The sequence below is a fragment of the Rattus norvegicus genome, chromosome 13 (genome assembly GCF_021556685.1).
Source record: "Rattus norvegicus strain SHRSP/BbbUtx chromosome 13, alternate assembly SHRSP_T2T, whole genome shotgun sequence".
Lineage (NCBI taxonomy): Eukaryota > Metazoa > Chordata > Mammalia > Rodentia > Muridae > Rattus > Rattus norvegicus.
The window spans coordinates 94593141-94621066 of NC_141546.1; the positions used below are offsets into that span (position 1 = coordinate 94593141).

The 27926-nt window shown below is 47.1% G+C and overlaps 1 long non-coding RNA gene across 1 annotated transcript; it reads left to right on the forward strand.

The window, feature by feature from the left end:
* The first annotated feature begins 14150 nt into the window (after positions 1-14150).
* On the forward strand, positions 14151-27724 carry LOC102553289 (uncharacterized). Its single transcript, XR_015636220.1, has 8 exons — positions 14151-14413; positions 14913-14977; positions 15758-15846; positions 18164-18274; positions 22549-23524; positions 25329-25416; positions 26228-26446; positions 27425-27724. It is a non-coding gene; the product is annotated as an uncharacterized LOC102553289 (long non-coding RNA).
* The last annotated feature ends 202 nt before the right edge of the window (positions 27725-27926 follow it).

Genomic DNA, 27926 nt, shown 5'->3' on the forward strand with positions numbered 1-27926 from the left:
GGTCTTCCTTCTTTTTTTATTTCCCACTGTAAATATGTGGTATCTTAAACTTGACCAATAAAAATTTTAAGTCTTCATTTTTTCTTTTTATTTATCTCCTGTTTCTCTCACCCATGCCGTCTAAGGTGAAAGAGTTTTTGTCAAGCTAGGAATCTAGGAAATGTTATTTCATTAACATTGTGTGTGCATGTGCGTGTGTGTGTGTGTGTGTGTGTGTGTGTGTTTCTATGTTTTTCTTTCTTTTCTTTTTTTCTTTTTATTTTTTATTTTTCTCGGAGCTGGGAACCAAACCCAGGGCCTTGTGCTTGCTAGGCAAGCTCTCTACCACTGAGCTAAATCCCCAACCCCCTACGTTTTTCTTTAATCCATCCAGAATGCTCTTGGAGAGGAAAATGCTTGCTCTCAATGACATACAAAAAAAGTCTTATTTTTTTCTTTGAGTTCCTCCCGGGTGCCTGCTTGCTCAGCCTAGGCTGACAGTATAACCCTTGGGAGGGTGTCCATCAGTCCACGAAAATCACTTGTCTCTTCCTGCACTGTCACTTCTTTCTCTATGTGACCTCATTGTGATGGATACAGCTTGAAAGTGGTTCATCTTACAATTCATTATTAAAACAAAGTGTAGACCTCGAGACGCTTGAAAGAAGGCAAGGCAGACGGCAGACGGAAGAATAGGAGAGTGCTTTTACGGGAAAGCAGGCCCTCTTGTGATGCCTGTGAAATACTGTCCCTGGATTATAGGAGCAGTGGGGGAAATGATGAGAGAGTGGCTTTAGTGGGCACCAAAAATAAAGGCCTGGGTCTAGTTGGAAGTCTATGCAGCAGAAGTTGCCCTCTTAGAAGGGTTATCTAAGTGATATATAGGCTTTTGGTACCCACGCTTATCCTCAGGCTAAAAAGCTGTTTCTGGCACAAGGTAACGTCTCACACAAACCGGTTTCAGAATTACCGGGGATGTGTGAATGCTGAGAATGTGAGATAAAACTCACAAAACAATCAACCTATTATATTCTCTGTTTAATCACTGGGGGACGGGCAGGGGGCGGTGCCCGGGGTGGGCGGTGCCCAGTGCCCTTTTGGATTCCTTCTGTTAAAATTGCTGTCTGATTCAACGGGTAACCCCAACGAGGGGAAATCAGTTTCATTTTCCTACTTCCTAATAGTTGGTTCTGAGTAACTTCTGGCCAAAACCCCAGTCTGCCTCAGAAAAGACAAAGATGTGTCACCTGTGAGAACATTAAAGAGAACGAGCTGCAGATTCTTGGGACATTTTGCCAGCAGAGGTGTGAGTGTGTATGGGTTGGTTGGTATTGGCAAGGGTTCTTTGCTTAGCCTAACTTTCATCAGGCTCCTCCTGAGTCGTCTAGAGCCGTTCCTACACTACTTCTTTTTAAGACCCGCTTTTAACAAAGATTGGACCAAGTCACTTAAACAAGAACCTCCCAAAACGTAAAAAGGTCCCATCTCCCCACCTCCGAGGGCTAAGAACAAGAGCTGAGAGACAAGAATTAGAAAAGAAAAAGAAGAGAAAATGAAGTTGGGAGGGGGATGCTGTTAGGTGAGGGGGTGGCAGGAGTAAGGGTGGTGTGGGGCAGGGGGAGCAGGCCTGGTCAAAATACATTGTATACATGTATACAATTATCAAAGAATAAATAAAAATATTTTAATGTAGATTAGATGGATGAATGATAGATTGATAAATAGACGATACACAGGCAGAGAGACAGGCAGGCAGACAGACAGACGGACAGGTAGGCAGGCAGAACAAACAGTAACAGATCCTCCTGGGTCTCGGGCTGAGTTCCTTACATTTTACACACATCCCTCCATCCCTGACTTGCCCCTCCAGGGTACCAGGATGTTCCTGCCAGAGCTAAAGAGTGTTTGCCAGCCTCTGATTTTCCTCACCCGTGCCTGCTCATGGTTTCTGACTTTGCTTGAAAATCATTCTCTCAGTTGCGCTTTTTTTAAAAATTCAAATGTTTTATTTTGTTAACATAAACCACTTTAATATATATTAAAAGAACTATTCCTGTAACTTCATTTATGGCATTTCTGAATGTGCATTTGTATCTGGTCCCTAAATTACTATTCAATTCTGACTCATTTTTCTCCTGTTTATTTATGACTCCACTCTAACCAGCATTCATTCTTTCTGTACTTCATTGGCTTTATTGCCTCCCTCCCTCCCTCCCTCTTCTCCTCCTCTTTCTCCTCTTTTTCCTCCTCCTCCTCCTTCTCCCACTTCCCACTTGCTTAGATTTCAGGGATGCACCACCACACCTGACTATTCTATCTGTTTAACTGTAGTAAAATGCACAGGAAATAAGATTTATCACCGTTTACCCATTCTTAGGCAGTCACCATGACTGTAAGAGCATTCATGGAGTGACACAATTGCCTCTATCCTCTTCTAGAACTTTTTTGAAAGGTTAAAGATTTTAGGACACTTTCAGGGTCACAGAATAATTGAGCATAGAGTACAGAGAATTCCTTGAGTTCCCTGCCCCTGAGGTGGAGAAATGGCTGAATAGTTACAAGCACTCACTGCTCTTTCAGAGAACACAGGTTCAATTGCACCACGGGTGATACAGTATCATGTGGCTTTCCATGAACCATAAACAGTATTGAACCATGTGCACACCTCTTTCTCTTCCCATGTGCTGTACAGCATTGGCTCATGGGATCAGAGCTAATTCGTCTTTGCCTGTTTGCACGCTGGTGCCTTCTTTCTATCATTAACATTTGAGGTCATTGGCAAGAAAAATAAACATCCCGGAACACAAGCACTGCAGCACTGGGCCGATAGAGCTGAGAAGGCTGCTGTCTTAGGGTTTTGCCGCTGTGAACAGACACCATGTCCAAGGCAACTCTTATAAGGATGTGATGAATTAAACTCTCATTTAAATGGGGCTGGCTTACAGGTCAGTCCATTATCATCAAGGTGGGAGCATGGCGGCATCCAGGCAGGCATGGTGCAGGAGGAGCTGAGAGTTCTACATCTTCATCTAAAGGCTGCTAGCCAAATACTGGTTTCCAGGAAGCTAGGATGAGGTTCTGGAAGCCCACACCCACAGTGACACACCTACTCCAACAGGGCCACACCCTCTAATAGTGCCACTCCCTGGGCCAAACATATGCAAACCGTCTCAGCACCGTGTATTAGTATATACTGGTGAAAAAGGAAATGTCTCAGCTGCACAGGGTAGGACAGTGGAAGATTTTGTCATGTTTCTCAGAATGGAGAATCATCTAAACATATAAACTTATTACTGGCATTCTCTCTCTCTCTCTCTCTCTCTCTCTCTCTCTCTCTGTATATGTTTCGATGTGTGAGGGGGGAGCTATAATTGACTTTGGGGTAATCAAAATTCTGAAAAACAAAAACTGGGCAAGGAACTATTTGAAGCCCCGCTTCCCCCCTTTTCCTCCAGACCTTGGCAACCACCATACCACTCTCTACATGATTTTTAGTGATGAGCCTGCTTGTGTCTGGTTCATTTCATTAGCATACTGTGTTCAGGGTTGCTACATGCAGCATGGATTGGAACTTTCTTTTTTCTTTTTTCTTTTTAAGCTGAATAGTCTTCCAATTGTGCGGCTACACTATCCTGCTCACCCACTGGTGGACAGTTGAGTCGCCATGTCTTATACATTGTAATCAACACTGCTGTGAGGGTGCATGAGCTGATATTTGAGAGCGAGCTCTCAACTTTGGCAGTTACATCCTGGGAAATGGAATAGCTGCGCCTTACAGCTTCAGGAGTAGCCATATTGGCTTCCTCAACAGGCAGCAGCTTTCAATTTTTACCCCAAAAGCCATCTTAGTGAATATGAGGTGTTGTCTTTGCTCCTTAAGCTTTAACTAAGACCCGGGTGTCCCTTTCAAATGTTAAACAGGTCCTTGGCCATTCTTTTCTGCAATTCCCTCCCCACTGTGTATGCACGGTTTCTCTCTGACTTAAGCTAACGGGGTAGGCATCCTCAGCCCAGAGGACAGTTTAGCCAGCGGGTGTATGAGCTCTGCACCGGGAGTGTGTGGGTGATTCACACAAATTCCTTGGCTTGTGAGGGATCTGTTCTTTAGTTTCCCCGAAGAGCTGTCCTAAAACTGTGTGAGCCCCCAGAGAATAGCCTTGAGAACTTCGGTCATATGGTCCTCACAGTAGGTCTACAGGTCATATGTTACACGATTATGAATGGAGCTCTAGAGGTCTTTACCTCTCTGACAAATAATGCAGGGGCCCGAGTCTGCGATGCTGGAAGGCGATTCTTGTGAAAACACACACATTACCTCACACAGTAGCGACGAATCCTAAAACCACCAAAGTTCATGAGGCCCGAGCAGCATACATTTTTCTCCTAATCCTGGAAGCGGGTGGCGGTCCAGGACCGCCTTGGGAGAGGCACAACCTGTTTGTCCTTGGGCAGACAGGAAGCAGCTTCTTTGCCGCTAGAGGGCGCCAGCACCCTTTGGTTCAATCTCTACAGAAACACTGGGAGGCGCCCCTTTCCTGTTTAGTTGAGCTTGCTGCTGTTGCGGCTCTCTTTAGGCCTTGACCATTCAAATGGGCGATCCAGTTTGAAACAACGAAGGGAACATTTCTCCCCCAAGGATCTGGGATGACATCCCCAGGAAATCAGGGTCCTTGTGGGTGTAGGAGGCCCCGCTAAGGGACTGAGAGGTCACCTTGCAGGTCACCACCATCAAGAGCTGGGACAGGGGAAGGAAATATACAGCCTTTCCTTACATTTTTGAGTCTTCAAAATCAAAACACCATTTCAGACTAAGTGAAGAGTGTGCTGTTGTCTAGTTGCACTCTCTGTGGTACTTTCTGGAAAGCCAAGCTCTGTGTGGGAGGCCCTGTGCACCCCTTTTCCTGTCTCTCCAGTGTAACCTGCCTCACATATTTGGATCCTGTGACCCTCCTAAGAGTTAAAGAACACCACCCCCAAAGAAATAGCTCCCCCTTCTTATGAGGTCCAGGGTGTGGCCCCACAATCTGCCTGCCCCTGAACATTCTATCTGCTCTTCAGGTAACAGACAAACCACAAGCCGAGAAAGTTTCCATCAGACCTTGTCCTCTGGAGCCATTTCGGTTTTAATATGGTAGTGAGCTGACAGAGTCTTCATTCTCTTGTGTAGTTCTGAGTCCCAGAGATGGGGCACCTTCCGATATCCCTTCTCACTTACTCCTTGCTTTCCAGTAAGGACTCACCGCCTCCCAGCACTGGTGCCCATAGTCACACAGGGGTTCAGACACCAAAAACTCCCTCTTAAAGAAGCAGGGCCGTTGGGAAAAGAAATAAACAGATTGCTAGGTCCTTGCCCTAGTTAGGGCTTCTACTAGGGCTTGCCCTAGTTAGGGTGATGGAACATCACCATTAGATTTTGGGGAGGAAAAGGTTTATTTCATCCTACAAATCTCAGGTCACATGCCACCATGTGTGAAGGGAAGCCGTGACAGGAAACCGGAGGCAGGAGGCAGAGGCTATGGAGGAGTGCTGCTTACTGGCTTGCTCCTCATGACTTGGTCAGCTCTGGTTTATACAACCCAAGATCATCTACCCAGGGGCAGCACTACCCAGAAAGGTCTGGGGCGCCCACATCAATCGTGAATCAAGAAACTATTCCTAAAGGCTTACCCACCAGCCAATCTGCTGGAGGCATTTTCTCAATTGAGGTTACCTCTTCCTGGATTATTGTAACTTGTGTCCGGTTGACAAAACTCTGACTAGTACAGCTTTCTAGTTTGTTCAATGGCATCTGGTGGTGTTGAACCAACTTCTCTTCGTTTGGGATATTGGCAAAAGGATGGAGGCATATTGCAGTAACCCAGATAAGCTGGTGCTATGATAACACAAATCAATTAATATGAATGCAAACTGTGTGCCCAGATTGGGCAGATCTACCACTGCATACCTCTGTTCCCCAGCTAAGACATATAAAGAGCACCGAGGCAACCCACAGAGGTGGGAGTCTGACTGTGGTCGGTTCACCAGGACAGAGGCCTTGGTGCAGCCAGCCCTCTGAACCGTGCTGCAGTTGAACAGCGGTCCCAAATATACCCACATATAGATCCCTGGGACACAGGACTTTGTCACCTGGTGTGTAAAAGAGACTGCACAGGTGTGGTTACGTTAATGTTCTCTGGATAATAAGATGGTCCTGGGAAGGGTGTCCTTGTGAGACAGGTAGTGTCTAGTGGCTGAGAAGGTAAGGGGACAGGTTCTCCTCTAGAATGGATGCCAGCCTGTGAGCAACTTCACTGAAACCCAGCGAGACTGATTCCAAAAATTAGACCTTAGAACTACAAGAGAATGGGTGTACGTTGTCTCAGATCACTGAAACTGGGGTCAGTTACTACAGAAGTGACAAGAAAATAGCAGCACCATCTAGCAGTCTCACCTCTTCACAAGACAGCACATTTATGCACATACACATATATATATATACATTCACATACATTTACACACATACATATACATATATGCAAACATACATACACACATACACATATATACACAGACTCACACAGACAGACACACATATACACATATACAAACATACACAGACATTCATACACATACATATATACATAGAGACATATATGAACATACATATACACATATATGCACATATACATAGACACACACAGACACACATATACAAACATGCATACACACATTCATACACATTTACATACACATACATATACATACACACAGACACATACATATACATACACATACAGAGACACATATGTACATGCATACTTATACACACACATATACACATACACAAACACACATACACATTCACACGCATACATAAATACATACACATATACATACAAACACATACATATATACATACATATACGCATAAGCACATACACACACATACATATACAGAGACAAAGAGAGAGAGAACACTCACTCTACCTGTGGATTCCCTGGCTGCAGATTCAATCATAAACCAAAACACATGAAACAAAAATGTCATCTATACTCAAGTGGGTAGACTTTTTCCTTGTCATTCCCCTTAAGCAATGCAGTGTAGTGATTGTGGACATAGGATTTACATCACGTTAGAAGTTGTCTAGAAGTAACCTGAAGTATTTAGGGGCGTGTGCATAGGGTATGTGCAACAATCCCGCCTTTCTGCATAAGGGACCTGCCTGTTTTTAGGCCATGGTGGCTAAATGAGGAGACAGCATAAAATAAGCAAATTCACGACTGTATAACTACTTTTTCCTGTTTTTTGAGACTGCCAGGCCAGATGTTTCACAGGTAGATCACAGGCGAATTATTCTACCCATGAGAGGTCCCCGTGTGAGCAAACTCATGCACAGAGTAGCTTCTCGTGGCTCAGCGGAACAACCCTTGGATTCTCCAGGGCAGCCATATTGAAAGTGGTAACGGACCTCAGCATCCAGGTATCAGCAGCACCTGTCCTTTGTAGAACACAGGCAAGGCTTGGGTACCATCTTGTACTGTCCCGACTCCAAGCCTGATTTTCTGGCCTTCCTCATGATTCTGTCAAGAGTGGTGGTTCTCAACTTTCCCAATGCCACAACCCTTTAATACAGCTCCTCATGTTGTGCTGACCCCCAAGGGTAATATTTGTTGCTACTTCATAACTGCCATTTTGCTACTGTTTTGAGTAGTAATGTAAATATCTGATATGCAGGGTAGTCTTGGGTGACCCCGATGGGGTTGCGACCCACAGATTGAGAACCACTGGTCAAGATTCTTTCTCGCTTAATCTGTTTGCAACCAAGCCTCAGACTGTAATTCTCCTGCTCGTATGTATCCATCGCCTCATGGCATGGGTCTGGTCTGTCTAGCACTGGAAGGTGAAGCCTGCTTCCTTTGCAGCCAGACAGGGTTGTTCAGTGAGATCCAAGCACAGATGAGTTTCCAGCTACAGCTGCAGAGTATCACAGCCGTTGCAGAGCAGCCGACTTCAGTCTGCCTTAAGAGCCACAGAGGAGGAGACAGGTTCAGATGGTAGCTGAGTTATAGGTGACCATGGAGTTTGCAGGTTGGCTTCAGGAAGGACTGTCTGAGGGGATCAAAGGTGGTTGTCTCCTTGGATACAGGTGAGAAAGGTGATGGGAGTTATCATTCAGAACCCGCTTTCCCCAGGGATAACAGGTTCCTGTTTCCGGTTGGGGATGAGCGGCTTGGTCTCTTGATTTTTCTCTCTTTCCCCCTCCCTCGGGAGCCTGGGCCAAGCTGAGGGAATGATGGGCCTGATGTGAGCCAGGCCTCCACACACATCACTTCCTGGATCTCCTTCGAGGCTCAGAATACTGCCAAGGTGATGACAGATGTGCCTCCTCCGTCCCTGGGTCAGCTTCAGGTGAAGTCATCCATCCCCTCTGCACTCCGTCAGGACCTGTTCCTGGGATTTCTGAGTCATTGGACAGTTTATAACATCACTTCAGGAACCAGAAGTATTGTGGGGATGACTGTGTAAAGGAGGTGCTTAGCCAGTGCCTTCTCGTTGAAAGAGGCTCTTGAGACTGAGCCAAGAGGACCAGCCAGAAAATTCAACAGCACAGAGGGAATTAAAAGGTGGGGGTGGGGGAGGGGTGCAGTTGCTAAGACCTGTCACTACTGCAAAATCCAGTCTTCCTCTTTAACAAGCGCTTCCACACTCTCCAGGGGATGCCACGGGTGAGTGTCCTTACAGCTTGCAACAAAGTGCCACGGGTGAGTGTCCTTACAGCTTGCAACAAAGTGTCACAGTCTTGTACATGGCTTCATTTGGTGGCTGCTATTGGCAGGAAGCTTTCTCTGCCTTCCACTGGGCGGCAGACTTTCCCCTTCATTGCTTATATTTTACCTTTAGATGCCACGGTGGTCTAAATGCCCGTGTAGGCTCCGATATTTGCAGGGAGTGGCACTATTTCAGAAGGATTAGGAGGCGTGGCCTTGTTAGAGGGAGTATGTTGCTGAGAGCAAGCTTGGAGGTTTCAAAGCCTACACCTAACCCAGGCTCTTTCTCTCTCTGCAAAACGCCTATGAATCAGGGTGTGTGTAGCTCTGTTGTGGTAAATATTATTTTGTTTATTTTCCCCCATCTTAGATCATTTAGCTCCCAAATAAAAGACAAAACCTTCATATTTACAGTAAGCCTTAAAGCACTAGAGCTGGGCAACTATCAACCCTCCACGCTATTTTGTCTACTTCCCTGTCAATAACCCAGAGATATCACTTGTCATGTTCTGCCTGGGCCTTTCCTACTCCAACAGGCTGGCCCTCATGGCTCTGTGCTCATGACTCACCTACCCCATGGTGCCTTCTTTCTTTGCCCCCCACCCTGGTCCCTGCCTCAGACCAGGAACCAAAGCTCTGCCTACCTCTCTTCTGCCCAACTAGAGTCTGTAGGCATCTTTTTTTTTTTTTTTTTTTTGAACTGGGGACCGAACCCAGGGCCTTGCACTTGCTAGGCAAGTGCTCTACCACTGAGCTAAATCCCCAACCCCTGTAGGCATCTTTATAATCAAGAATTTTAAACTAAGGAGCAAGGTTTGCACAACAAAAGCTGACATAGTTGTGAGAATTCACTCACCTTGAGGCAACTGGACCTTGGGATAAAGAATTTTGAGTTACACTATACAGCAACAGATCAAAACCTAAACCTAGCTGTCCCCTGCTTCTCCAGCAACAAGCTGGCCTCCTATCACACTCCTGGCCATGGATAGGACTACGCCTTTGAAATTGTCAGCAAGCAGTTTGTAAGTTTGTAACCTGTAAGCAAACCATAAGAAAGCAATGAAATGTTTTCTTTGCTAAGAGTTGCTTTGGTCATGGTGTCTCTTAACAGTAATGGAACGGTGACTGAGACAGATGGCTTGGGGTACTTTCTAGGACAGAACCCATGGTCGTATGCATTGTAGGCCAGCACTCTGCCATGGAAACTGTCCCATTACTTAAGTCTTAAGGTTAAAACAGCACAGTCTAAAAGTCTCCAGAGGGCTAGGGAGATGGCTCAGTGGGAAAAGTTTCTTGATGCCAAGTCTGATGACCTTAATTCAATCCCTGAGTCATACAGAGGTGAAGGAGAGAACCGACTCCTGTAAGTTGTCTTTTGATTTCCACACATGTGTCATGGTCTGATTACACACACACACACACACACACACACACGCGTGCGCGCACACACTGAATTAATAAATACATTCCCAAGGTTCTGCCAGTGGTTGTGTTCTCTCAGTCGGAGGAGAAGGATCGTCACCAATGAGGGAATGATATGGGAGGCTCAGTGGTCACAGTGAGCTGCTAAGGCAAAAGCTAGAAGATAGGCTTCTGGCAGCCCATTCTCCCTTCCTCAATGTGTGGCCTTTATGTACCTCATGAGGAAGTTTAGTCCCAGAGCATTCACCGTGGGCCTGATCTTACCAGTTAAAAGTTCAAGTACAGGGCTGGAGAGGTAGCTCAGCAGTTGAGAGCACTGGTTGCTCTTCCAAAGGTCCTGAGTTCAATTCCTACATGGTGGCTCACAATCATCTGTAATGGGATTCAATGTCCTCTTCTGGTATTCATGAAGACAGCAACAGTGTACTCACATCCATAAAATAAATAAATAGATCTTTAAAAAAAGTTCAAGTACAGTTCTGATGCTGATACTGTGGTAATAAACTGAAATCATAGCTGATGGGACGCAGCAAGTTCTAGCCAAAGCCTCGTTTTTGCTTAATGCTATGTTCCAGAGTATGTGCTCGTTTAAAAGAGAGCCCTTAACACAGCTCTGGATCGAGGGCCTGGGACACAAAGTAGCACAGAGGGCTAAGGGTTTCCTGAGTGACTTCCCTTGTCCCTCCTGCCTTAAGATCATTGGTGGAGGTCTAGCTCTGTCCCTTCTTGTTTGGGGAGTGACAACATTGCTTTCATAACACAGAGACTTCGTTGTCAGCCTCTGTAGAATGCAAGAATAATTGAAACATTGTTTCTTCTCTTCCCCAAAGCTAGACTCTCATCAGACAGATAGAGATAACGTATCCACTACTACCTTACCTCAGGCGGTCCACCCTAACAATCAGATTGTTATTGTTGTTGAATGGATGGATGTAAGGGTTAGGAATAAGAAGATAGCTACTTTCTGAAGTTGTATATTATGATTAGTGTTGTTGTTGTTGTGTGTTGTATATATGTGTACCAACTTACTTGTTTCCCTTGTGAGGCATGAACGGAGGTCAGAGGTCAATACTGGTGCCTGCCTCAACTGGTCTCTGTGTTATTTTCTGGAACATTCTTTCACGGAACCTGGAGCCCATCATTTTAACAACACAGACTGGTCATTGAATACCTGGGAACCTGCTGGGATCTGTGGTCTCTGCCCAGCCCTCAGTGCTAGGGCCATAGCTGCACGCTGCATGCTGCATGCTTAGCTGTTACTGGATGCTGGGAATCCAGACTCAAGTCCTCAGGCCTGTGTACTGGGTACTTCACCATCGGCTCACCTGTCTCTCTTCCTTTGTTTACCTTCATGCCTAGAAATGACACACTATGGGGATATCGGGACAATATGTCTTGACAATGTAATATCATGTGAACTTTATTCAACATGATGGTGAGTATCAGTTGGAAGCCTGAAAGGATATTGGAGATAAACCTCTGGGTACAGCTAGGAGGGATTTTTCCCAGTTAGGTTGACTGAAATGGGAAGACTTACCCTAAATGTGGGGGACACCATTCCATGAACTGGGGTCCTGGACAAAACAGAAAGGGGAGCTGAGCCAACAGTCAACTCTGGCTCCTGAGTGTGGCTGCAAGTTGGATGCCTTACCCGCCTCCCCTGGCTGCCCTGGCTCCCTTCAAATCGGGAGCCCAGATAAGCCTTTCCCTAAGCTGATTTGGTTAGGTGTTTTGTTAGGAAAGTAGCTAGGAGGCACGGATGACTTGTTTCATGGGATTTGAACTCCCAAAGCTAGCAACGGACAGTTTGAACCAATCACCATTTGGTTTCCTCCAAGACTGGTTTCGTCCAAGATGCCCTCTCCTGAGTGACCTTGTGTTGTTTGTGTGTGCTATGAGGTGACCTCAGCCCTTCCTGCATTCCAGGAAACAGGATGTAGTTGCTCTCCAATAATCTATAAAGTACCAAAATTACCTACTCGGCCTTCTGAAAACCATAGCGAGCTGCTGAATACAACCGCAGCAGGCAGACACGGTCACGTTTGCTCATGTCCTGCTTTGGAACTAACAAAACATCCCTTTCAGTTCTGGGCTTCCTTTCCCTCCCCGAAGGAATTTGCTATTGTTTGTAAATATAGTATGCCCCTGATATGGGCTTTATCTAACCATATTTCAAGCTTAGACTTTTCTAAACATTCCTATCGCAGTAGAGTTCACACACGATAAAGTGCACTTTTAAGTATACAGTTCAATGATTTCCATCAAGTATATATATGCCTGTGTAAACACCATTGAGCTCAAGATAGTGTGTTTCTCATACTTCTCATGAGTCCCCTCCCCTCCCCTTCTCTTCCCTCCCCTTGACCCCCCCTTCCCCCAACCCTCTTTTCCCTCTTGGCTATCAACTCCTCCATCGACCCTCAGTTCCAGGCAAGTACAGTCTTCATTCTGCCCTTCTTTAATGACTCTCTAGTCATTTAATTTCTTTTTAGATTTGTTTTTATGAATATGAATGAATACACTATTACTGTCTCCAGACACACCAGAAGAGGGCATCAGATCCCATTACAGATGGCTGTGAGCCACCATGCGGTTGTTGGGAATTGAACTCAGGACCTCTGGAAGAGCAGTCAGTGCTCTTAACCACTGAGCCACCTCTCCAGCCCCCGTGACTTCAATTTTAATGAGAATTTACTGCAACAATAAAGATGGGGTTCTACATGCTTCCACTTGAAACACTGCAAAGTCCACAAGCAACACATTTTGTTTGATCGAGAAAGGCTCTCCTGTAGCCTGAACGTTGCTGGCCTCGAACATGCTATGTAGTAGAGGTTACCTGGGATTTCTGATCTCCCTGCCTCCACCTCTGAGGGCTGGAATTATAGAACTGTACAACCATGCCTGACTACAGGATGATTTGAATAGGAACCAAGACAGCAAGCTGTCCGTTACTCAATTTAAGACACACGGTGCTTATCTCTTTGCAGATTCTCACTAGTGGGATCAATTATTTTGTTTTTGTCAGAGTCGGCAGTTCAGAACCGTCCTGTTCCCTTGACTCACAAGGGACATCTGCCTGAGCCCTTTGGATACCCCGCAGGTCTGTTAGATTTAAGAACCCTGCAATGGGTGCCAAGATATGTACCAGGCGCAGCCACGTTGAGGATTCTGGCTCTTTTCACACCCATTCTGCAGACAGAAAAGGGCCGCAGCAGACAGAATTTGGAGATGAGTTCATTGGTCTGCAGCTAACATGTTTCCATAGGGAAAAGCAAGCTTGGAGCACCCAAAGAAGTGTGCTGCTGTGCCCTTCCCTCCTAGAAGTTTTCAATTTCTTTGAATTTTCTTACCTGGTCATTTTCAACTAAATCTCTGGGTTGTGGAAAAATAAAGATCCTCTCATTTGAATGGAGGAAGCCTCCTCATGGGCACATGTAAATCCTGGTTAGAAATGTTTGAATAGCCAGATGGTAGAAACCAGGACTCCAGCATTTCCTGATAAACACAGGCGGTCTGCTGCGGCCAGAGACGGTTTCTAATTTGGACACTCTAATTTGGGGTGGCAAGGGCACTTGGGTACAACTTTGTATCTACTGGTCGTCTAACCCCTAAGAGAGAGGAGGTGGGGGGGCCGCGGGGGGGGGGGGGAGAATCTCCAAGTTCTGGTCCAGGATGCCGCGCCTGGTCAGAGAGCTTAAACGTTGAATGTTTTCAGTAGCTCGGGTTGTCATTTTCCCCTATGACACTGGTGTGGATTTCCCCAGCGTCACCTCCCAAAGAGGCAGGCAGGGACGTGGTGACCCCTGCGGTCTTTCTGTTAGAAAGGCTACAGATATGCAGCAAAGACAAAGAAGGGTAAGGGTGGGCCAGCAGTAAGTACAGAACAACCCAGATCGGAATCGAAGAGCCCGAGTGCTCATTTCTAAAATGGTAAACCCAAAAGGGTTGGCCCTGAGCTTATGCAACGTCCCTCCGCAGTGTGCCAGCATTTTGAGAGGCTCAGAGCTGTGCCAGCAGTTTGAGGCTCAGAGCGCAGGAGAGGTGAAGTGACTTTTGTTCTTCCCTCTGTAACTAAAGCTGGCCACACCCTCTGGCATCAGACTGAGTAGGAAAAAGGCCTCAGGGTGTCCTGTGCTGGGGACACCAGGTGACTGTACAGAGTCCATGCCAGGCAGGAGATTCCAGCAGGTGCAGGGCTGACGAAATGCCGACTTGCTGAAATGCGCAAGCGTGGAGGGTTTTCCTGCCTGGGCGGAGCCTCCAGGTGAGTCACCCCTCCCTAGGCGGGGTGAGGGAGCTGCGGGTTCTCCCCCACTCCTGAGGTCTCGGCTGCTCTTCTGCTGCCGCTAGGATAGCTGACTAACTGTACCGGGAACCCTACCACCCCTTGCTTTTATTCTTACAGATTCCAGATCTAAAAATAAGGGTCAAATGGCAAACAGACGGTGCTCTTCGACAACACTAGCAACTATTATGTACTAAACCAAGCCACTAATCAAGGATTTTAAAACCAAAACACAAGGGGGTGGGGTGTAGTCCAGCGTCGTAGCTACAGAGCTTCTCCACGCGTAGTCCTTTTGCTGGCCGAGAAATGATATGCCTTCAAACAGATCTTCAGACAGATTCAAAAATTACTCTCAAATTGTTACTCACATATCATTCGCGCCACCTCACGTTGGGTGGGGATAAAGGAGGCACTAATAACAAAACACGCTCATGTTTATTTTGCTCTCACAGACGTCTTGTCTTCTCTCTTCCTGCAGGTCACTGAGCTGGAGGGCCTTTAGGCGAAAGGCATCTGCCTTTGGGGACTTGTATGAATCTTAAGGTCAGTGTGGGCATGTGAATCGTCACCGACGGGGCCTGGCCCGCAGATGTCTTGCTGACTTAGTTGGTGGGGATAGCTTCTGATGACTCCCTAGGGAAAGCATGGTCATCTCCAGGGCATGTAGCAACGCAGCTTTTGTTGACTAGGGATTTTTTTTAGGTCATTCTGAAGGTGAAGTTTTCCTTTGACCTCTTACAGTCACAAGATATAGACACCTCTTAGTTGACATTATAGCAGGACGCTCTGGTGTCTCGGGGAACTCAAGGGCTCAAGGCACTAACGTAGGCAAGGCGTTTGGGCTCAGGACAAACACACACATGTCGAAGGCACATCACATTTCTCGATCTGTGGACAAGGACTCCTGCGACCCAGCAGGAGTGGGCAAGGGTCTGCCTTGCTCAATCAAACAGGCTGTAAGGCACTTGGAAACCAGAAACCCATCCTTTTATGTATAAGAATTGAATGTGTGACCTAGAAAACTTAATAAATGGCAGATTGATTGATTGATGCTGCCAACACCCATTCAGTAGGCCAATGTAAGTGACAATCTGACTAAAAGACAAGTGTACTCTAAAACTAAACCAGACTATAATACTAGTTAAGGGATTGGCAAACAGAGGTGAGTAGCTTCTAAGCCCAGAAACCACAGGGGAAAATATCAAGGAAGCATTGAATGTGTCTGACGTTATTGAGCTTGCTCCTTAAAAAGGAAATAAAATAAAATAAGATAAAATAAAATAAAATAAAATAAAATGTATGTATCTGTTTCTGTGTGTGCAGATGCACATGTGTGCAGGAACCTGAATAAGCCAGGAGAGGGCGCTGCATCACTTGGAGCTGGAGTTAGAGATGGCTGTAAGCAGCCCAGTGTAAGTGCTGAGAACTGAACTCTGGTCTTCTGGAAAATCTGCAAGGGGTCTTATCCACTGAGCCATCTCTCTAGGCCCTGGAAGTGTCTTTAAACACTGTATTCATACTATCTAAAGCATCTTTCAATGTGAAGATGGTACTGTTTTCTCTCTCTTTTTCTGTCTCTCTGTCTCTTTCTCTCCCCCCTTTCCCCCCTACCACCACACACAGAGGGTTTGATTTAATCTACAGCCTTGAAGATGCTAGGCAAGCAGTCTCCTACTGGGCTACCCCTCAGTCCTCTTCTTTAAAAGCATGGTGATTTTAGGAAACTTGCCAGATTATACAGGAAATGGTAGAGCCCTCATGCTCCCTCAAACCATGGGTTCCCCAAACCCAGCTCTTACCCTCCGTGCCTCTCCTCTCTCCTGTTTACAAACTTAGGTTAAGAGAGAGGTAGTATGCTTAGTGGCGATGGTGCATACATTTATGCTCAGCACTGGGGAGGCAGGGGCAGGAGAATCACTGAGTTCAAGGCCAGCCTGGTCCAGGATGCCAAGGTTACACAGAGAAAACCCCCGTCTTGAAAAACCAAAGGAACAAAGCAAAATAAAAACCCCAATGTAATGGTAATTGTTAATTTGCTCTAAACAACCCGGCGAGTATGTGCTTGTCTCCTCTACACCTGCCCAAAAGTTTTGGATTCACGAATGAAAAACACACACATATACACACACATATACATACACACACACACACACACACACACACACACACACACACACACACATGCATGCACACACTCACAGACTTATTTTTAATATGCCCTAAATAGCTTAATGGTTGGGCACTTCCAAACCTCCCCATAGCTAACACACTCTCCCCTCTGATATTCCAGAATTACAACTAACAGTTATATTTCATCTTTGCTACCCCAAACCTAGTTGGGGGAGTGGTCCCTGAGGTTGCCCCATTTCCCTGATTCTTACATGGCTGGTCCTCTGTCTTCTGAAGCTTTGCATCCTATTCCTTCCTTAGCATAGATAGAACCTCTTCTCTCCGTGGTTCCCTGCCTGGGAAATCTAAAGTCCTGACCCTGTCTCCCTGCCCAGCCATTAGCCAGCAACTTTATTTACCAGTTAGAACCAGCTGGGAGTAGGGACCTTCAGCTTCTCACGTGTAGATGTGCAGATTCTCGTGTAATTTGGGGACCCAATTAGCAGAACATAAGCAATAGACCAAACCCACAACACCCCAACATGTTTAACAAAAAAGGAGGGATCCACACACTTCTCCATGCAGATGACACTGGGCTTGATCCTTAACACTGTAATAATAATAAAACTAAGGAAATGGTGATCATGCGATAATAATAACAGTAAATATTGAGAGCCAGGTGAAACTGGTACTCTTCTACACTGAAGATGGCATTATAAAATGATATAAATACTTTGGGGGTAATTTGGCATGTGTCATAAGCTCTTACCATCTTTGACCTATTTTTTTTTTAACTTTGAAATTTCAAGCATTGGGAAAACATACTGTGTGACTGAGTATTTACTGAGGGCACACTAATAGTGAAATTTGAAGAAGAAGAAGAAGAAGAAGAAGAAGAAGAAGAAGAAGAAGAAGAAGAAGAAGAGGAGGAGGAGGAGGAGGAGGAGGAGGAAGAAGAGGAGGAGGAGGAGGAAGAGGAGGAAGAGGAGGAAGAGGAGGAAGAGGAGGAAGAGGAGGAGGAAGAGGAGGAAGAGGAGGAGGAAGAGGAGGAAGAGGAGGAGGAAGAGGAGGAAGAGGAGGAGGAAGAGGAGGAAGAGGAGGAGGAAGAGGAAAAGAGGAGGAGAAAGAGGAGGAAGAGGAGGAGGAGGAGGAGGGGGGAGGAGGCAGGGGAGGAGGAAGAGGAGGAAGAGGAGGAGGAGGAGGAGGAGGAAGAGGAGGAAGAGGAGGAGGAGGGGGGGAGGAAATAGTAATAGTGGACAGGTATGGTGGTACACACCTTTAATTCCAGTACTTGGGAGGCAGAGGCAGGTGGAACTCTATGACCTTGGGGCCAACCTGGTCTACATAAGTGAGTTGCAACACAGTTGAGTAACAGAGTGAGAACTTGTCTCATCGCAAACAAACAATGAAATAAAAGTTTAAAAACAAGACAAGGGACAGGGTAGGGAAGTAGAAACATAGAATTGTCTGCTCCAGTCACATGCCATGTGGTCCATCACCTACTGTGACTTTTGCCTCAAGTAACTTTCTAGGTTCTAGACTGTTCTATCCCTAGCCCCAGTAGAGTGGCCAGATCCATCCTAATGGGAGCTGAAGGCTGAAAGAGGATCCTGTCTCCAGTCTTTTACAGGATTCTGGCCTGGCTGAGGGGACAGGTCAAGCTTAGTCCTCTGAGGAAGGAAGGATGGTGGCCCTTGGCACTGATTCAAATCTCTGAGAAGCCCTGGCAAGGTGAGGAGGGAGAAGTCCTCGTTTTACCTTAAGATGTGGGATCCACAAAGGGACGATCTTTGTGGCCATGCTGGCCTCTTTTTGACAGCCCACAGTGAGCCTGCGATGCCCCAGTAGAACGCAAGGCAGCGGAGAGGAAGAGGATTCCCCTGACCTTGTCCAGTTCGGCATTTCCCCTAACCTCTGCTCAGTATGTTTTTTTCTCTTAAAAGCACCTGAGGGGTTGGGGATTTAGCTCAGCGGTAGAGCGCTTGCCTAGGAAGCGCAAGGCCCTGGGTTCGGTCCCCAGCTCCGGAAAAAAAAGAACCAAAAAAAAAAAAAAAGCACCTGAAATCACAAGCCAAGTGCCTCAAGGTCATATCCCGGCCCAGTTCAGCTGCTCCAGGAGTTATTCAAATGAGGGGTGTTCAGCAAGGGCACAGTGGCAGCTGTCTTGTTACCAAGCAATTTCTGTGAGTATGCTAAAGCCGGCTTGGAATGCAGGCAGTCTTCTGGGGCGGTTAACTGGAGATCAGCAGTCTTCACAGAGGGGTATTTTGTGGAGTCAAATGACCTTCTAGATTTTCCATTTGTGTAAGCAGGAGCAGACCCAGCCACCTCCCCAACTGCCTTTGTTAGCACAGCCTCAGGACCCCTTGGGACTGCTCTCGCCAAGGCCCTTCGGAAAAGATCTGACAATGAGGCCGGGGGTAGAGAGGCAACTCCAGAGGGCAACACTTCACTATAACCACAGAAAATCAGAAATCCCAGAATCATTTCACGCTTCTTCTGCGACTCCCCCAGAGAGGCTGCTGTGTCCAAGCAAAACAACACTAGGGTGCCTCCCTGGACCTGGTCCAGGATAAAGTTGCATTCCTGGGCGCCAGCAGCGCCGCCACCCTTGTCTCTGTGCACACAAAGCCATGGTGAGCAGTCCTTGACTGTTCCAGGGCTAGGGCGGTGCTAGCAGGACTCCATCTTGTGATTCCTCCCTGCCTCTGTCAGTTGCTAACAGCCCTCACACTCCACATGGCCACACATCTGCAGCCATCTGCCGGGCATGATGTCAAGACTGGACACTTGACCCAAAATTCTAAGCGAGTCTCAGGTCAGTCCGTATGCCAGCCCCTTATGAGCCACCATGTGGGTACTGGGAATCAAACCTTCATCCTTTGGTCAAACATGTGTCCTCTGGAAGAGCAGCCAGTGCTATTGACCACTGAGCCATCGCTGATCACTGAGAATTTAAGAATTCTAAACTACTTGGTGTGTTATCTTCCTAGGTCCTGTCCTCACCTTACTCAAACACCCCCCCCCCAGGGCAACTCGTGGAGTCCTCTTAGAAGTCCATCACTGTCAGGGTCATGACCCCATTGATGGGGATCTAGCTACATGAGTGTTGTCAAGAGACTTACATGGGCTTACGAGAGAGAAAGGGTAAGGCAGTGGTGGTGCATGCCTCCGCGCATATGGGAGGGAGAGGCAGGTAGATCTCTGTGAATTCGGGACCAGCCTGGTCTACAGAAGGAGTTCCAGGACAGAGTTATATGGCAGGAAAAGAAAGAGAAAAAGCAAAACTTGTGTGGCACGGGGCTTAGATCCCAGTTACTTGAGAGGCTGAGGCGGGAGGATCATGAATTCAAGGCCAGCCTGAGCAGCAGCTCTGTGCAATGAGATTCTGTCTTTAAAAAAAAAAGAAAAAAGAGGGCTGGAGAGATGGCTCAGTGGTCAACAGCACTGGCTGCTCTTCCAGGGGACACATGTTTGACCAAAGATTGAAGGTTTGATTCCCAATACCCACATGGCGGCTCATAAGTAGGCATCTATGTTCCCTTGCCTGGCCCCCCGAGGGCAACAGGTATACACACGGTGCACAGACACACATATAAGCAGAACCCACCTCCTCCCCCACACGCAACATAATTGTAAACTCGTTTTTTTTTTTTAAGTTAAAAAGAACAGTCCCCAGGGGGTATCTCAGTGCCAGGAATAAAAGAAGCAAGAGAAGAAAGGAAGGGAGGGGAGGGGAAGAAGGGAAGGGGGAGGGGAGGGGAGGAGGAGGAGGGAAGGGGGGAGGAGTATAGGAAGAACAATCTGGTGGGAGAGACTAAAGGAGATGGCGAAGGTTCTCTATCAGTAAAGAAGCAAGGAGGAGGGAGGGAGGGAGGGGGAGAGAGAGTGAGTGAGAGAGAGAGAGAGAGAGAGAGAGAGAGAGAGAGAGAGGCTATATTTGTGTTCTTTGGTGTTCTTTGAGGCTGTGCTCTGGAGCTCTTCCTGTGTTTGGGTTCCCATAAAATCCCATAATGGCTCCTGTTTCTGGAACCAATCAGACTGGGACTCTTCCCAGCATGCTGTCTGGGCTCCAGATGCTGTCTGGGCCTCTCTCCTGCCTGCTGCCGGGAGCTTCCTCACCTGCTTTATCTGAAGAGCCAGCGTGGGTTTCCCTGATTTGTTCAGGAAGAGCACCAATCAGCCGTCAGCTCTGCTCACAGGAAACTCTCATTCCCTACACCTAGGAGCAGCGTGAAGGCCTGAGGTGGGACTACAGTTAAGGGCAGAGGCTAGTCCTCCTGGGGAGGACCATCCTGAAAAGCTAAGCTCTGTGGGAGCTGTGAGTCACCTGAGCACCAGGAAGTTTGCAGAAAGGGCAACAGTGCTTCCCTGGGAGGCAGGAGGAAGCAGCTGATGTCCAGGCAAATCAGTGGTCAGCCAGCTGGGAGAAGCCCTTTTGGAAGTGTTTTGAAGTGACCACATCCCTCACAGTTCACAATGCGCCCTTTCCCAAGGCACTGAACAAAAGGACATCCCAGCGGGGGAACCTTTCACCTAGACAGGTGGATCCCATTTGTCCCCCAGGCTCCTGGAGTGTTTCTCTCAGGAACATGCCCACGCATGGGCCTGACTTATTTTCAGACACAGGAGGAAGCAGGGCTTCCTGTTATCCACTCCTGCTATGTCAGGTCCCCCGGTTGCCTGCTGGGTCTTCTCCAAGGGGACAACCACCACCGTGCTGAGGTCCCTGCTGAAAAGCCAAAGGGAGCCCTCAAATAAGATGCCCTAAGGCAGCATGGGATCCTGATTCTTCAGGACTTTGTCACAGTCGTGGGTGAAGTAAGGAAAGGAACATACCGGCATTTATTTAGCCATTGCCAGGAGCTGAGCCTAGGGCTCATCCCATTTATTTCCATATAATATATGGATAATATATAATATAAAAATATATGCATTTTTATTTAATTGTCATTTGTTTATTGTGATACTGGAGACGGAACCCAGGGCTTCAATCATGCCAGGCAAGCCCTGAGCCACACCTTAGCACTTTACACTTTAAAAACTACATTTCTTTCTCTCTCTCTCTCTCTCTCTCTCTCTCTCTCTCTCTCTCTCTCTGTGTGTGTGTGTGTGTGTGTGTGTGTGTGTGTGTGTGTATGTGCGTGCGAGCACAAGACATCTTCAAATTTATGATCGTTAATTTGGAAATGGACATAGCAGCAGTAAGGTTCTCAAGGGTAGACCAAAATATAGGACACATACAGTCCAACTTAGTTTTAATAGAGGTTATGTTTAGGGGACAAAGTGCTAGGTGATGTTCAGATTGAAATCTTCTGAGCCAGTTAGGACACAAAAAGGGGGTGATAAGATAGCTCGTGGGTAAAGGAGCTTGCTGCCACGCCTGATGATCTGGGCTCGATCTCCGAGGCCCCATATGGTAGAAAGAGAGAACTAACCTCTTCAAATTGTTCTGATCTCCACATTCATTTCATGCATCGTATGTACATACACATGCACGCGCGTGTACACACACACACACACACACACACACACACACTAAAAGGTAGAGTGAGAAATGATTAAGGTAGCAGACATCAATAGTCACTTGGGACGAATAAATCTGGTATTACAGTGTGGAGCAGTCAAACCAGGCCAGGCCAACTCTGGTCAACCAACTGCCCAGGAAGACGCCTACTCCCACGAGTCGGTCTAAGAGCCTGGTATGCTTGGCCCCTAGGAGTTAGAGCAAGGGACATGGGGAGGCACTCTAAGTGGGCAGTGAGGCCCCTCAAGTTGCTTCAGTATTGGAAGGGTGTGTGAGAACATTAATTGTCAACTCAACGGTATCTGGCATCATCTGGAAGAGGGGCCTCTGGGCATGCGTGGGGGGCGTGGTTATCTCGTGGGTGGGGCCACCTCCTGACTGGGCTCCTGGTTTGTGTAAGTGGAGAGGGGGTGCATGGCCCCGTGGGGAGCAGCTAGCACAGAAATGGTTTACATTGAGTTTTCTCTATATCTTAAAGAATTGGGGATCCCTGCGAGTTCCTACCATTTGCTGTCAGATTTCCATCTTCTCCTCGCTCCATATGAAGACTGTCTTAAAGACTGTGGAAAGGTTACTGCTGCCCACTCCACATGCTGAGGTGGGAAGAGAAGAACGCGAAGCAGCAGCAGGCCTCGTTCACCAGTCTTCTGTGTGCTCAACTCTCTCCTGAGCAACCCTGGTAGCTGGCAGATAATCTCCCCGCCCCGCCTCTTCCAGCCCCTTCACAGGGGTGCCCAAGGTTCCCTGTCCAGCCTCCTTCTCTGGATATGGAACCCACCTGAGGGGCTGTAAAGCAAACTGTTCCCTAATGACTGATGGTTCTCAGGTGGAAAGTTAAAGCAACAGGAGAATAATGGGACGAGCTATCCCAACTCTTTCTTTCGCTTTTTTTTTTTCCTTTCCTTTTGGGGAAATATTATACATAAAACAGAAGGAAGCAAGATTTCGCCAGAAAACGTATTTTCTCAGGCAATCGCAGCAGCTGTCCTGTGGAGTGGTCAAGGCCTGGGCCGCTGAGCTAGATAGAAATTAAGTAGCTACAGTTGACAATGAGGAAGAGACACCCCTCCCCATCCCTTACCCCAGAGTTCCCTGGGAACCCTTCAAGGATGTTCTGGGCTGGGGCACAGATCCCTCGATGGAGTGGGGAGCGTGAGCAATAGGAGCTTCTCTCAGCAGGAAATTCAAACTGGAATGGAGGCCAATGCCCATCATGTGATTACTCTTAGGCAGGACTGGCCATGAGGGCAAGGGCTCTCTGAGAATACTGCCGAGCTCAGCCCTGTGGTTCCAGGAAAGAACTGGGTCTGGCCGACTACAGGTGGGAAGGAGCGCCCTATGTTGCCAGCAGGTGTCTGACTTTGCTCCCAGACCCCGCACCAGCTTGACCTTCCACAGTTCTAGATGGAGTCAACCAGTGTTGACCTGGATAAGACACTGAAAAGCTAAATGAGGTAAGATACAAAAGGTGGTCAACGTAGTATCTAAAATGTGCTACACATTTGGTAAACGGGGGTTCACACATCGGCTCAGGCAAGAGTCACTCCCCTCCTCCTAGAGCGAGCCTGCTCTGTAGCTGTCTCCTTGATTTGCTTTGTTAGTAGGAGATTCACATTTACTCAATGAATGTTGCAAAAAAACTTTCTAAAACGTGACCCAGTTACCACAGAAAGAGAAAAAGAAACAAAGAAAGAACCTCTGATAGCCATGAACTTTGGAGTTTTCAAGGTACTTTCCAAGCCTGGTGACATCCTCACGGGCCACCTCCGATTAGAGACATACAGATGTGTTCCTCTACGTCCTCACTCCACAGACTCTAGATCTTGGCGCTTGTGTTGGGCCCTTCCTGGGAATTTAATTCCAGGAACTCCATTGTGCATATTTCGGCTGGCAACCTTTGCAGGGACCAGTGCTCAGTGAAAATTCCCCGAGACCCCTTATTCAACAATGTGTTAAGAATTCAAGGTAGGGGCTGAAGAGATGGTTTGGTGGTTAAGAGCTGTTTGTGCTAGACGAGGGAGCTGGGTTCCCAGCCACCTGTGACTCCAACTTCAACATCTGATGCCTGAGGGATCTTCTGAATCTCAGAAGGCGCCTACATTCGTGTGTGAGTGTGTGTGTGTGTGTGTGTGTGTGTGTGTGTGTGTGTGTGCGTGTGTGTGTGTGTGTGTGTGCATACATACACACGCGGACATGAAGATAGCGGAGCACCCTCCCTCTCTCTTTTTAATTGACAGCAAGAAAACTCAATTTTATAAGATTCATGACTTAGTTACCTTTCCCTTGCTATAGTAAGACATCATGACTAAGGCAACTTAGAGAAGGAAGAATGTATTGAGCACTTACACGCTCAGAGGGTTTTAGTCCGAGACCACCATGGTGAGGAGCCATGGCAGATATAAGAGTTCATATCTTGTTTCAAAAGCACGAGGCAGAGAAAACTAATTGGGACTGGGCTAGACTTTTGAAATCACAAAGTTTACCCCTGGTGACATATCTCCTCCAACAAGGCCACACCTTCTAATCCTTCCCAAACAGTTTCACCAACTGGGAACTTAGTATTCAAATTCGTGTGCCCGTGATGACTGTTCCCATTCAATTCCTGTAAGGATGGCACCAGCAGCAGAGGTGGAAGAACAGTCAGGCTGCTAAAGCCTTGACTTTACCTCAAGACAAACTTTGAAAACCATTCTGAGCCAAATCTTTTCCAGGGCTGATACCCTTCAAGAAGGTTGGACCAGCAGCCACTGGGTTTGACTGTGGCTTCAATGTGCCTTAGAACTATCAGCTGGGTGGGTAGTCAGGCTGCAGCGGTGCTTACTGAACCCTTGTTGCATACCTACTAAGTGCACAAAGCCCTTTGCCCTGAGAGCTGACAGCTTATACTGTGTATCGCAATTTAAACAAAAGCCCTCAAACCTGCCCTCAATCACATAGACCAAGTCAGGATTCTTCTGTGTACTGTGTAAGCTTTCCTGAGGAGATGAGGAAAGGTGCCTGGTCACCCCAGATAGGGTTCCAGTGACAGAACAAAGTGGGATTCACCAGACTCTAGCTGGGGACAGTGAGTTTACTGGGCTTATGTCCAGAGCATGGGGAAGGGGCTTATAGACAGGAGTGTTGGTGACTCAAAGCAGTCACATTACAAGAAAGTTCTACCCCAGAGTGAATGACTGCTTCTGCATAGCTGCAAGGATAGAGTACCCCCTCCCCCCTCACCCCACTGTCAGTTAACCTTCCTCATTCTATATACTCTAGTGACTTCTGAGACCATGAGAGCATATGGAGTTAGGAGAATTACATGCATTTGGGAAGGAGGCACAGGAAGCAGTGGTTGGAACCTCAGGTAAGGCTCTATAGACAACGCCCTCCCCTTCCTTCTATGAGGGAACATTGACAGGTTTGGTCTTGATGGTTGCTTGCAAGTAGGCACAATTACTCTGATGAAAATGATAATGATGGCTGCTGTGCTCAGAGGAAGGACAGTAGTCTACAACAGAGTGTGTACACAAGTGTGTACAGGTACATGTCCACAAGTATGTGTGTGTGTGTCTGTGTATGTGTGTGTCTGTATGTGTGTGTGTCTGTGTGTGTGTGTCTGTGTGTCTGTGTGTGTGTGTCTGTGTATGTGTGTGTCTGTGTGTGTGTGTCTTGTTCGTGTGTGTGTATTTGTGTGTGTGTCTGTGTGTGTGTTTCTGTGTGTGTCTGTGTGTTTCTGTGTGTTTCTGTGTGTGTGTCTGTGTTCATGTGTGTACCTGTGTGTGTATCTGTGTGAGTCTGTGTTCATGTGTGTGTATCTGTGTGTGTGTGTGTGTGTGTGTGTGTGTGTGTGTCTGTGTGTATGTGCTTGTAGAGTTGTCACAGGATAATTTCTGGTGTCATTTCTCAGGCACTGTCCACTTTTAAAAAGCAAAGCAAAAACAGGATCTCTCTGTGGCCTTTAACTGGCCAAGCTGGCTGGATGGTGATCCCCAGGAATCCTCTCATCTCTTACCTCCCGAAAGTTGGGGTCATAAATGTGTGTCTTCACACTTGGCTCTGTAAAAACTGCATTCTGGGGGTCTACCTTACATCCTTGCAAACACTTACTGACTGAGGTGTCTCTTTAGCTCCCACGGTTTGTTTTTTTTTTAATCTTTGTTTTCGTTTGTTTTCAGCTGTTACCTGGGTCCACAGAGATGACAGTTAAGAGTTCTTACCACTCTTGCAGAGGACCAGAACTGGGTTCCCAGTACCACATCAAATGATTCGCAGATGCTTGTAACTCTGGCTGTAGGGAATCCGATGTGATCGTGTGGCTTTCACCAGTGCCCACACACGTGCACATACATAGACACAGACACGGGTTCTAATGTTTGGACAACCACAGACAGTGGGTGTGTGATGAGCTCCTGAGTACAGAAGGTGGTACCCTCAAGGATAATGGGGTAGTGGGTTGCTGAGGACAGACCATGGAGAAAAGGGTGGGCCCCCCTGTGTAGTCACTCCCTCTCTGTCCCTCCTCCTTTGTCTCCTCCCCCAATCCCCTTTCACTCTCCCTTTGCACAATGGACTTCTGTGGCAAAGGCGAGTAGATGTCAAAGTCAAACAGTATGTGCTAAAGTGAGGCATTAGAGCCAGATGTGGTGGCACACACTAAGTACTCAGGAGGCAGAGGCAGGGGGATTGCTGCAAGTTCCCGAACAACATAGCAAAGCTTCATCTCAAAAAACCTTTTAGTTAAAAGTCAATGAATGAAAAAAGCATATACTATTATAGGAGTCCCCCCCATGGGGGAGGGGACAAAATGAGTGGATAACTTTAGGAAGAGGTGGGTACAAGTGGGTCCTGACAGGATTCTAGACCTCATCTGGGTGTAGAACAGAGAGAATACAGCACGGACCCAGGGAATTAGGAAGCAGAATCGGGTCATGCTTCAGGGAGCTCAGATAGGGTCAGCCTTCTTCAGACTAAATGATAGAGTTTATGGCCCAGTACGATGGCTCAAAGTTGATTGCCACCAAATCTGATGACCTGAGGACCTGAGTTCAATCCCTGGAACCCATGTGATAGAAGACAAGAAGCAGCTCTCCAACCCCCAATTATCCTCTGACCCCCACAAGTGCACATGCACAGAAATAAATAAATGTAATGGAAAAGTTTAGCCTATATGCGGCTAGAACTGATCTTAGAGTTAAAAGTAGGATCTAGAAAGTAGGGAAATGCATGTCAGAAGTGTTAAGGAGATGACGCAATTTTTAAGTTAAAAAAATAGAGAAAAGGGGCGAGAACAAGGCCTTTTCTTGGTGGTACACATTTTGGTCGTATTTGCACACAGCATTTTCCTCTTTTTTCTTTCTTTTCCTTTTTTTCAGAGTGTCATGTACCCCAGGCTAGCCTGAAGCTCCCTCTGTAGCCGAGGATGACCTTGGGTTTCTATCCTATCTGCATCCCCGAGTGTCTGGATCACAGACCAGGCAGGCGTCCTCCCAGGGAGCCAGGGCTCCAAAGTCTCGCCTGCTCGCCTTGTTTTAGAAGAAACAAAATGGGACTGATAGCATGGAGCCCCTTCAGTGGCCGCTCTGACTCTTTCTTCAGGGACAAGAACCACCCGATGTTTAAAGTTTATCCTTCAAGTTCATATTAAATGCCGTCATCCACGAGCCTCGGTACACAGAGACATTTTTTGGCTTTTTTGTTCATTCCTTTTCTTTCCAGAGCTTAAACCCATAACCTCTCCTCAGCAGCCGCTTTCTTTCCAGCCCCTTGGGAAGCTCCTGCTCTCTGCATACCCAGGACTCTCCCACCTTCCTCACCAATTTCTTTCAGAGTAAATCTTATCTCCCTCCTCTTCTCCCCACCTTTATCTTCCCTCTT